We start from the raw sequence: 8,797 nt of genomic DNA, 5'->3' as shown, positions 1-8,797 counted from the left end.
TACCAGCCGAACTGCTGCAGGGCTGCTGGTTAAGCCTCGATGCCATTCCCTCTCATCTTTGACCCAAAGGGATTGATTACCTACTTCTGGAGTATTAGTCTGTTTTTAGTCTGTTTGCTGAGCAGTTCGCAGCAAAACTGTGAGCGTGAACTTTCTCTTGCCTAAAAGAACGGAGGAGAACACTGAGCCTGCTCTCATGGCTCCTGTTTAATTGCTGATATGGGGGATTTTGCCAGCTCTGGAATGAATGGTGGCACAATTTGAGAGAACACTTCTTCCATGAAAAAAGCAGGGGGTGGAATATAAAGAGGAAATGGGAAAAGGGGCAAACGCTAGCGTTATTTTCCTGTTTTTGGAGACACGTTTGCTAATACAGTTAATAAATATTGACAAGGCACAAGTCTCCCTGCTTCCCCGAGGCAGTTCCCCAGCAGATCCATAGCACTCTGATCTGAGTGAAAGGGAGTCAGCATCATTAATGGCAGCATTCTCCAGATACACACTAATTAATCAAGCATGTTACAACGAGTTAATGAGTATAAAATTAATAGGGTATTTTTGCTACCTCTCATAGACGTTTGTGAATAATCTGTGTGTTTATTCCTGGAGCTATAGAACAAAGTTCAAAGACTGCTAAGTCAAGAGTTTGTTTTGTTTTGTTTTATCATTTATTTATTTGTCAGTTTTGTTTTTATTCAATTTCAGTGAACTTTGAAGCAGGATCTTGTAGTATAAGCAGAGCAGAGAAATGTGGCCTGGGTACAAGACTCAGCTTTAAAGTCAGGCTGCAAATCTGCTGCATGACCTTTACCAGTCACTCCACCTCTTGTGCCTCAGTTTCCCCCAAAGCTCCTTCCATTTCTCTTCAGGATATGGGCTTGCCCATTGTGGGTGTTATAGCACAATGTGACAGGCTCAGACTTGCAATCACAGGTTGGGAAATTCTTGGGCAGAGATCATGGCACAGTGTACATTGCTGCCATGCACATGCTTGCTCGGTCTCACTGCAGACCGTGACTTCTCTCCTGTTTTGGTTCTGGGTCTTTTCTGAGCACAGATTGCCAGTCCCACCTAACAAGGGCAAAAGGACTAAACACAAGCAGTTTACAAAATAAATGCAGAAAATCTCAGTTCATGCAACATTAAGTTTACTGTATGAATGCTCTTTCAGTGTTGCTAGCTCAGCCTCACTCCTGTTTATTTCATATCATGCTCGCACATTTAATGTATGAGCTTGAAAAGGAAAAACTAGCTTAAGGAATGTAACTTCACCTGTCATCTGGGGAAAGTTACCTTGTTAATTTTCTGTTGTTCAGCATTCTGAGCTCTTGAGGAAAAGCATCAGGAGATTTATCCCTGCCAAAGGATATGGCCTTTGGTGAACTGAAAAACACAGCATGCAGTTTCTCTCTTAAACTCATAATGTTGTATTGCTTATTATATTTATGCAAATGTCCTCCAGCATAGAGAAAGAAACCAGGAAGGTTCACAGGCAAACTCATGGGGATTGTATCAGTTCATTCTCCAAAGAAATACATACTGCCACACAAGCACAGCTTTTCTCATAGTGGAGGAATAGGAACAATCCTTTTGTCATCTTGGCAGAAATTCCTGTCAAATGAAAGCTACATCGTCCACTGGCAGGGGCAACGGAGACATGATTGGTCCCACAAGTAGAAATTGGAGTTATTCTGAGTCATCACTCCTACCAAAATGTGTCTGTTCAGCCAGGGATCTGTATGCAGGGAGAGGAGTGATAGACAGTCATACTACTTCTATTCTCGGTCTAAGTTGAGACCACCAACTTTAAAATGTCACAGCTCTTATTTATGTAGCATATCCCCAGGCAGAGCTGAGTTTCTGTGCATTCCCTAAATGTAGGTTTCCATAATATTACATATACTGATGTCTTCAACATGTTAGCTTGGCTCTGATTCTTCTGCGTTTATAGTATTGCTGGGTCTGGGGAAAAAGTCCCTTTAAGGAAGAAAGGTCTATAAAGAAGAGGAAGCAAGATACTGATCCCTTAAGAACCAGAAGGGAGATATAGGATCCACTGCAACCCCTAAGAAGAGATTACACAAATCAACTTTTGCTGCTGGGGAGGGGAGAGGGAGCATTGCAGGGGAGCTGGTAAAATAGCTTCTGAGAAAAGCAGAATACTTCTGTGATGCCAAGGGCAAGCCCCTTTTCTTTCATGCTATCCCTCAATGCTTTTCCCAACTTCCTTTCCTGATATCTCTTGTGTCAGCAGTAAAATAAAATTTGTTGAAGTTTTGGAGGTACTGGCTATCTCTTCATTTTCCCCAGTGTTTCCATGGCTCAGTATACTACATGCTTCCTCTTCAGCCTTTAAATCCACTTCTGCTCCTTTTCAGGAAAATCTTTGGTGCTTTCAGAGTATCTCTGGTGAATTTTACCAATCTGCTTAGGCTGTTTTTCTCAAAAAGGCTGCCTCTTGCATTTGTAGCTCTCTCCCCAAGCTCCTGTGAGTAAACTTTAGATGGCAGTTTGTTTCCAGGAAATTTTCCAAAAGGGTCTTATTTATACACACCTCTTCTGCCTAAGCAGCAGGGCTCTAAAGTATTCCAGCAAGGATGGAAATATCTCAGTAATGGAGATGGGATGCACAATTTATTGTTGTTTCGTATTTTTATTCTGCTAAGAATATCTGATACTTCCTGTAATAAGACTGTACCTGTAAGTGCAGCACTGTCTGCTTGGGGACAGGGTGTGCAGGGTACCAGAAATGAAAACATGTACTTTGTCCTTCCTGTACTCTTCCTAATGTCCTTGTGCCTTAGCAGTTTCCAGGGCAGCAGCTTCCAGCAGACCTGGACTATGGTACGGGGGGGTGGACACGAACGCAGCAGAATTACTGGGTCAGGACAAGGAAACGATGAAGAATGAGTGCAAACAGGACCCAGAGGATATGGGTTGGAATTAGAAGGCAAGGAGCAGGTCTCTGGTGCACTGGAGGTGAGGTGGGGATGCACTGGACAAGGATCTAAGTTGGGAGGGACCTGGGATCAACCAGGCAAGGAGCCTGGAACAGGAGATGGAGCAGGGAAATGGGAACTGGACATGGCTGGTCACTGACAGCAAGGATTGGGGCGAGGAGCCTGAATGGAAACTGGTGTGGCGAGGGTGAGAAGAAGGCATGGAGCAAACCATATGGAGTGGGATGGACAGCAAGAAGAGAGCAGAGCAGGATGAATCAGGCTGCAGCAGATGAAGGGAAGGGCAGGCAGTTCTGTGCTCGCTGCTCGCCTTCCAGCACAGGGCAGGAGCACAGGCTGGGCTTCCAGCCCATGTTCCCTTCTTCTCCTCACCTGTGAAGTCTTCCAGAAAAGTGTCTTCTCCCCTGTTCATGCTTCACATCAAAGTTGACAACCAGCTATTGCTATCAATTACTCTGTTAGTCTGAATGGTTGAAAGGTGCCTGGTATACCTAAGGGATCCAATCTCTGGATCTATGGAATTGACACCATGCAATAGAAAGGTTTCTGGTTTTTCTGACTGTGCAGTTTTTCCTGCACATTGCAGTACATAATACTTCCTCCAGATGCCATTCCTTCATTTGCACATTTCAAATTAATCTCTTGGCCATTTTCACAAGCTGAATGTAGTCTGTTTATTTAGTTGGATAAATGTCTGATCTAAAATCTCATTACCCCAACAATTACCTTTGACACCACAGATGAACAAAGTCTCTTTGCTGTGTAAATTACAAAATGACACCAAGTCCTTTCCAGTTCTGAGAGGGCAGTTTTGAAAGACATTCAAAATACAAAATATCAGTTAAAGTCATTAATATTTCCATGGTGGGTACAGTTCAAATTGGACTGCCCGGATATCATCAGCCATAGGACTTTTCTATATATCCTCATGATAAAGCTCTCCCTACATATCATATTCACGACATTAATCATTCCACTTGATAATTCTTTCAGCTCTCACTGTGTGGCCTTTCCTTGGCAAACTGCAAAATGAACAACAAGAACAAGGACTGATCTTCAGAGGAATGGAAAGTAAGAAGGTGATTCCATTTTTCGCAGCACTCCCATCAGAATGCCTTTAATTATCGATCAACTTATTAACCAACATTAAGCAATTTAATGCAAAACATGATTTACAGCACCAGAAATTTAGATTCGGGTCCTGATTCCCTCCTCCCCTTCTCCTGTATTCTCTCTGATGTGGTAAAAAGTCTCTCTGTTGAGTGACTGAGCACAAAGCTCAACATTTCAAAGGAGCCGAAGTCCCGTTCTAGTCAGTGGTGTTCAGGTGGCTCTGACACTTTGCTGTTTTGAAAATTCAGCCAGAATCTTTCTGAAGTGACAGGAATTGGCATCTCTAGTGTTTGGCTTCCCATTCCCACAGGTCCTTTTACAAGTATTATCCAAACGCAGTACTGCTTGGAAGGGGGAGCTTTTTTAATGGGCTTTGTTTGTTCAGAGAACCTGTATAAGCTGGTAACATGAAAGTATGTGTGCATAGAAGAAAAAGCGCTTCGCATGAAGTTTTCCATTTATGTAGCTGTGTTCTGACATTCTTTCATAATAAATGGAGCTACATAGTTTTTCCCACTCAGTAGAGAAACAATTGGATTTCAAATAGACATGCCAGAGTCTTGTTTACTCAGATGTACTTCCTTTATGTTACAGCATCACTTCTATATCTGTAGGGCTGTTCTGGCTATCCAGGTCACTGACAGCCTCATTAATGTATACACATAAGGCATGCCCAGAGTGAAAACTACGACTGGTAAAGAGAACACATTGTGATTAACTGTAGCATGGATCTCAATCTGAGCCGATGTTTTTTTAATATTTAAATTACTTTTACTCACTCCAGTAAAGATGAGCAGAAAGCAGGAGAAGTGGAAAAAAGCAAAATAATGGTGTGATTAATATTCACACAATAAAGAATTTGCTCTTCCCATATGTCAGGGATCGTTTTATATTCCATACCTATCTGTCCATAAATCAGCAGCAGACTGACAATTTGTTAAAAAAAAAAAAAAAAAAAAGTCATTCATTAAGAGAACTGCATTTCTTTTCATGTTTTAGCTTGTTGCCTGTTATCTTGATTTTACAAATGTGGTTATTGTCCATAACTCTTTCCTGACTTCTTTGTGCAAACAGAATTTTGGCCTATAGCTGCTTTGGCCAGAAAGCATTTGTACAAGATTGTCCTTTTAAGTATTGTAGATCTTGACTGTTAAGTGCACCCCTAATTTCTGCTGAAAGCAGCGGGATTTACAGCGGTGGGCTTTAAAGATGGTTCTGCTGCTAGGCCCGGACAACTTGCCTAATCTCTACAAACTGTATGGCTTTTGCTAGAGTAATTTCTTTGATCACTTCACAAATCTTTTTGATTAAACAAACGTGTTCTGAGCCCAGAAGTCCTTTATTGCAAACATTTATACTGCTGTCCCTCTGACCTGAACAGTTAGCATTTGGGGCCCGGCCAGGTTGTTTCCATTAAGAGGAGAAATTGATGACAGGAATCAGACAGGCTTTTTTGGTGCTGTCTTGCTTATTTACAACGAATATCCACAAAGTTATGCTTCCTCAGATTTGTCAGAAACCACTAGAGGCAGTTTTTGAACACGGTTTAAAATCCAGTACTTCAAGGACCTTTAACTTTGTCTCTGTCTTAGGGCCACCCACACAAAAATGTTTCTTCTGTTCACTGTTGGCTTTTGTCTCAATACAAAGCTCAGTCAACAAGGGTCTTTGCAAACCCTGTCCTGCTACTTGTGGGGCTGGATATGGCCCACACAAACCAGCCATGCTGAGCTTCCTTCTCACTTGTCCTGGCTGTCAGCTGGTGCTGCCATCAGGCACTTTCTTCCATAAAGGAATGTAATTTCCTTCCCTGCAGGTGAAAGAACAATATTTAATGAATTCCATGATAAATGGCAGCTGCCGATACTTTTTAAGGACATAATATAAATCTACTATCACTCACACAAAGTTATTGCACACATAAAAATGGTGCCAAATGAAAACAAAAGCTGTAAATAAAGACTGATTTGGGGGTTTGTTATAATTTACAAGTAAAACTTATTGGAATTATTTTTAGATTAAAAGTGTTGTTTCTACAATGTCAAAATATTTTTGGTTTTTAAGTTCTCTTTTAGAAAACAAACTATCTTGCCTTTTCAAAGGTCCAGCAAAATTATTTGGTTTGGGTAGGTTCAGCCCAGGTAAAAGTGTTTTATTCTGTTGAGCTGCATCTGAAGATTCAGTTTGCTCTTTAGGAAATTGTCACACCGTGTTCCTGCTGTATGTGTTGGTGCATGAGACAGCAGTTTGAGAGGTTATCATCTCTGATGATCTACCTAGTGGTATCCAAAGGATGGTTTCTTTCTTTCATAAGATGAAATAGATTTCCTTGTGAGTATGCTCTAAGTTTCAAGGTAAAAATCATCCAACTCTGGTGCATCATAAAAGATGATAAAGCACTCCATTTTGTGAAAGGGAATGTGGGCATCATTCTCCTGAGATATAATGCCTGTGTGGTGAGGTAGTATAATGGATAACATCCTACAGGTATATTAAAGTAATTCCAAACAAAGCATGTGAGATCATATCAGTAATCAACGGTGAAGCTGTTCAACTGAATTTCAGTCAAAACATTTTATTCCAAATGACGATGCCAAAAGAAAATTTTCATATTGCTGGAAATCTGTATAAAATTTTTCTCATTTCAATTTTTTTGTCAGCATGCAGCACAAACAACAAAACAAATGCTGATGTGTTTGTTTTCCTTTAAGATGAATTCCAAATTTTGTTCACCTCTGGGGTAATCCATTATTTGCAGCTATAGGTCTCTTGACTGTCTATACTGTAGCTTATTTTTATATTACATGCTGACATAAAGTGCCAGTACAATATGAGTTTCAGATGCATGTATGAATTGTTACCCTTTTTTTCTTAGCCTGCGTGTTCTCAAATCGTTAGTCATCTTTCATGAAGAGTACATGGACACTAGTTTCTCTTTAAGGTTTCTGGATATTAACAATTTTATAACTTACATTATCATACATTCCATCTCTCTTTCATGTGTCCTGCCGCCACTCCTGTGGGTTTCAACTTCTTTCAGTTCTGAACTTCTAAGATATTTTCTGTGGAATTGTAGACCTCTGTATATTGTATTCTAGCCTACTGGCAAAAGCCCTGCATTTCTTAGTTACCCTCTGCAAATCCCTGAGAAATTTTCCATAGACTTCCAGGCCCAAAATCCAAAGATCTTCTGTGATACCCACATCTGTTGGACTGTTCTTTTCTCTCTCCCTACTGCATATGAACACCCTTACTTACAGTATATATTCTTGGCAAATGCAAAGTTTGTCTGTGGCCAAGGGGTTCTAAAAGAAAAACCTTTACCACGATTACCCTTTTCAGCTTTTATTGACTTTGGGTCTTGTGAGATTTCCTGCTAAAGACTACAGAGGTCTTGTGCTTGTTAGGGGAAAAAAAAAATCAAAATCAAAAGAAAAAGCAAATGTGGAACTGTCAGACATTAAAGTTTCTAAGGGAGTTGGAGCATCAGGAGACTAGACATTGCTTATAACTTGTAGGCTCATTTTATGATTTTCCTTCACGCTATTGTCTTCAGTCTAAACACTCCTCCAGTACCACAATTGTTGTTTGCATAGCTATAAAGGTCTTTTTTACTTTTCATTAATATTAACAAGGATTTTCAAGCTCTTAAACACTATTTCTTACTGTGAGTACTCTGTCTAAACACTTGCTTGAATCAAGGCCATGCTGAAACAATATTCACTTCTCTTTTGTGTCCATGTCAGGTATCTCGGCAGTAGAACTTCAAAGTGCTTTTGAGAGCTCTGATGGTCCACAGGACACTATATATTATACAAACAACCAGAAATCAGACAAGAGTGACTGAAGATATACAGTTGGAAATGGTACATTTGTGTATTTGTTGTAAAAGCTATATGAGCTATAACTGTGCCCTTGTGTCTCCTTTGCCTTGATTTTTACTGTGTGAACAGCAAAAGATCTAAAAGACCCCAAATAACCTGCCTTTTGTGCACCTGTTTTATGGAAAATCCATTGAAATGATGCAGTATATGATGTGCAGGCTGTTTTTGTGGGATTATAAGGCTTCTGTTATCCTCTTTGGGTATCTCCACACAAAAGGGTACTACCATAATAGCTGACAAGGAAAGCGCTCAAAACTAGCTCCATATACTGCCTTCATCTATTTTAGTACAGCAGAGTGTATACCCCTAGCTGCCATTCCAGGCTCTGCCTGAACCCGCTATCCCTCATTCAGTCTATTGATGACTTCTGTAACATCTCAGTGCCCTTTATTTCTCAATATGAGACAGTTATTAACTCTGAAATGGCTTCCTGAGCAATAGCAAGAAGCTTCAAAGCAATGGGTGCAGTTCACTGTAGCCATCAGGAGCAGCCAAAGTGTGCTTTCCAGGTGCACAGAGTCTCTCAGAAGGCACTGCATGAGCTCTGCTGATTATTCACCTCGTCCAAGCTTGGAGGGGCAATTTGAGGCATGGTGGTACATGGAGACTTTTAATAATCAGGACAAATCATGATTCAGGCATCTATGATCTGTGGTGTCTTTGACTCCTTGACACAGCTCTTTGAATCAAGGATGTTACAGGCCCCAGACCCCAAAATCTGCTGTAGTTCCCCCATCTGTTGGACTGTTCTTCTCTCTCTCCCTACTGCAGTCATCGAACCCCACAGACAGTGGCAGTGAGGCCTTTGGCAAATTCTGTTCAAGACTCTGAACATAAGTT

Source organism: Cygnus olor, chromosome 1 (assembly GCF_009769625.2).
Source record: "Cygnus olor isolate bCygOlo1 chromosome 1, bCygOlo1.pri.v2, whole genome shotgun sequence".
NCBI classification, from domain to species: Eukaryota; Metazoa; Chordata; class Aves; order Anseriformes; family Anatidae; genus Cygnus; species Cygnus olor.
The sequence above is the reverse complement of the archived record's forward strand: the minus strand, read 5'-3'. Positions refer to the sequence as shown.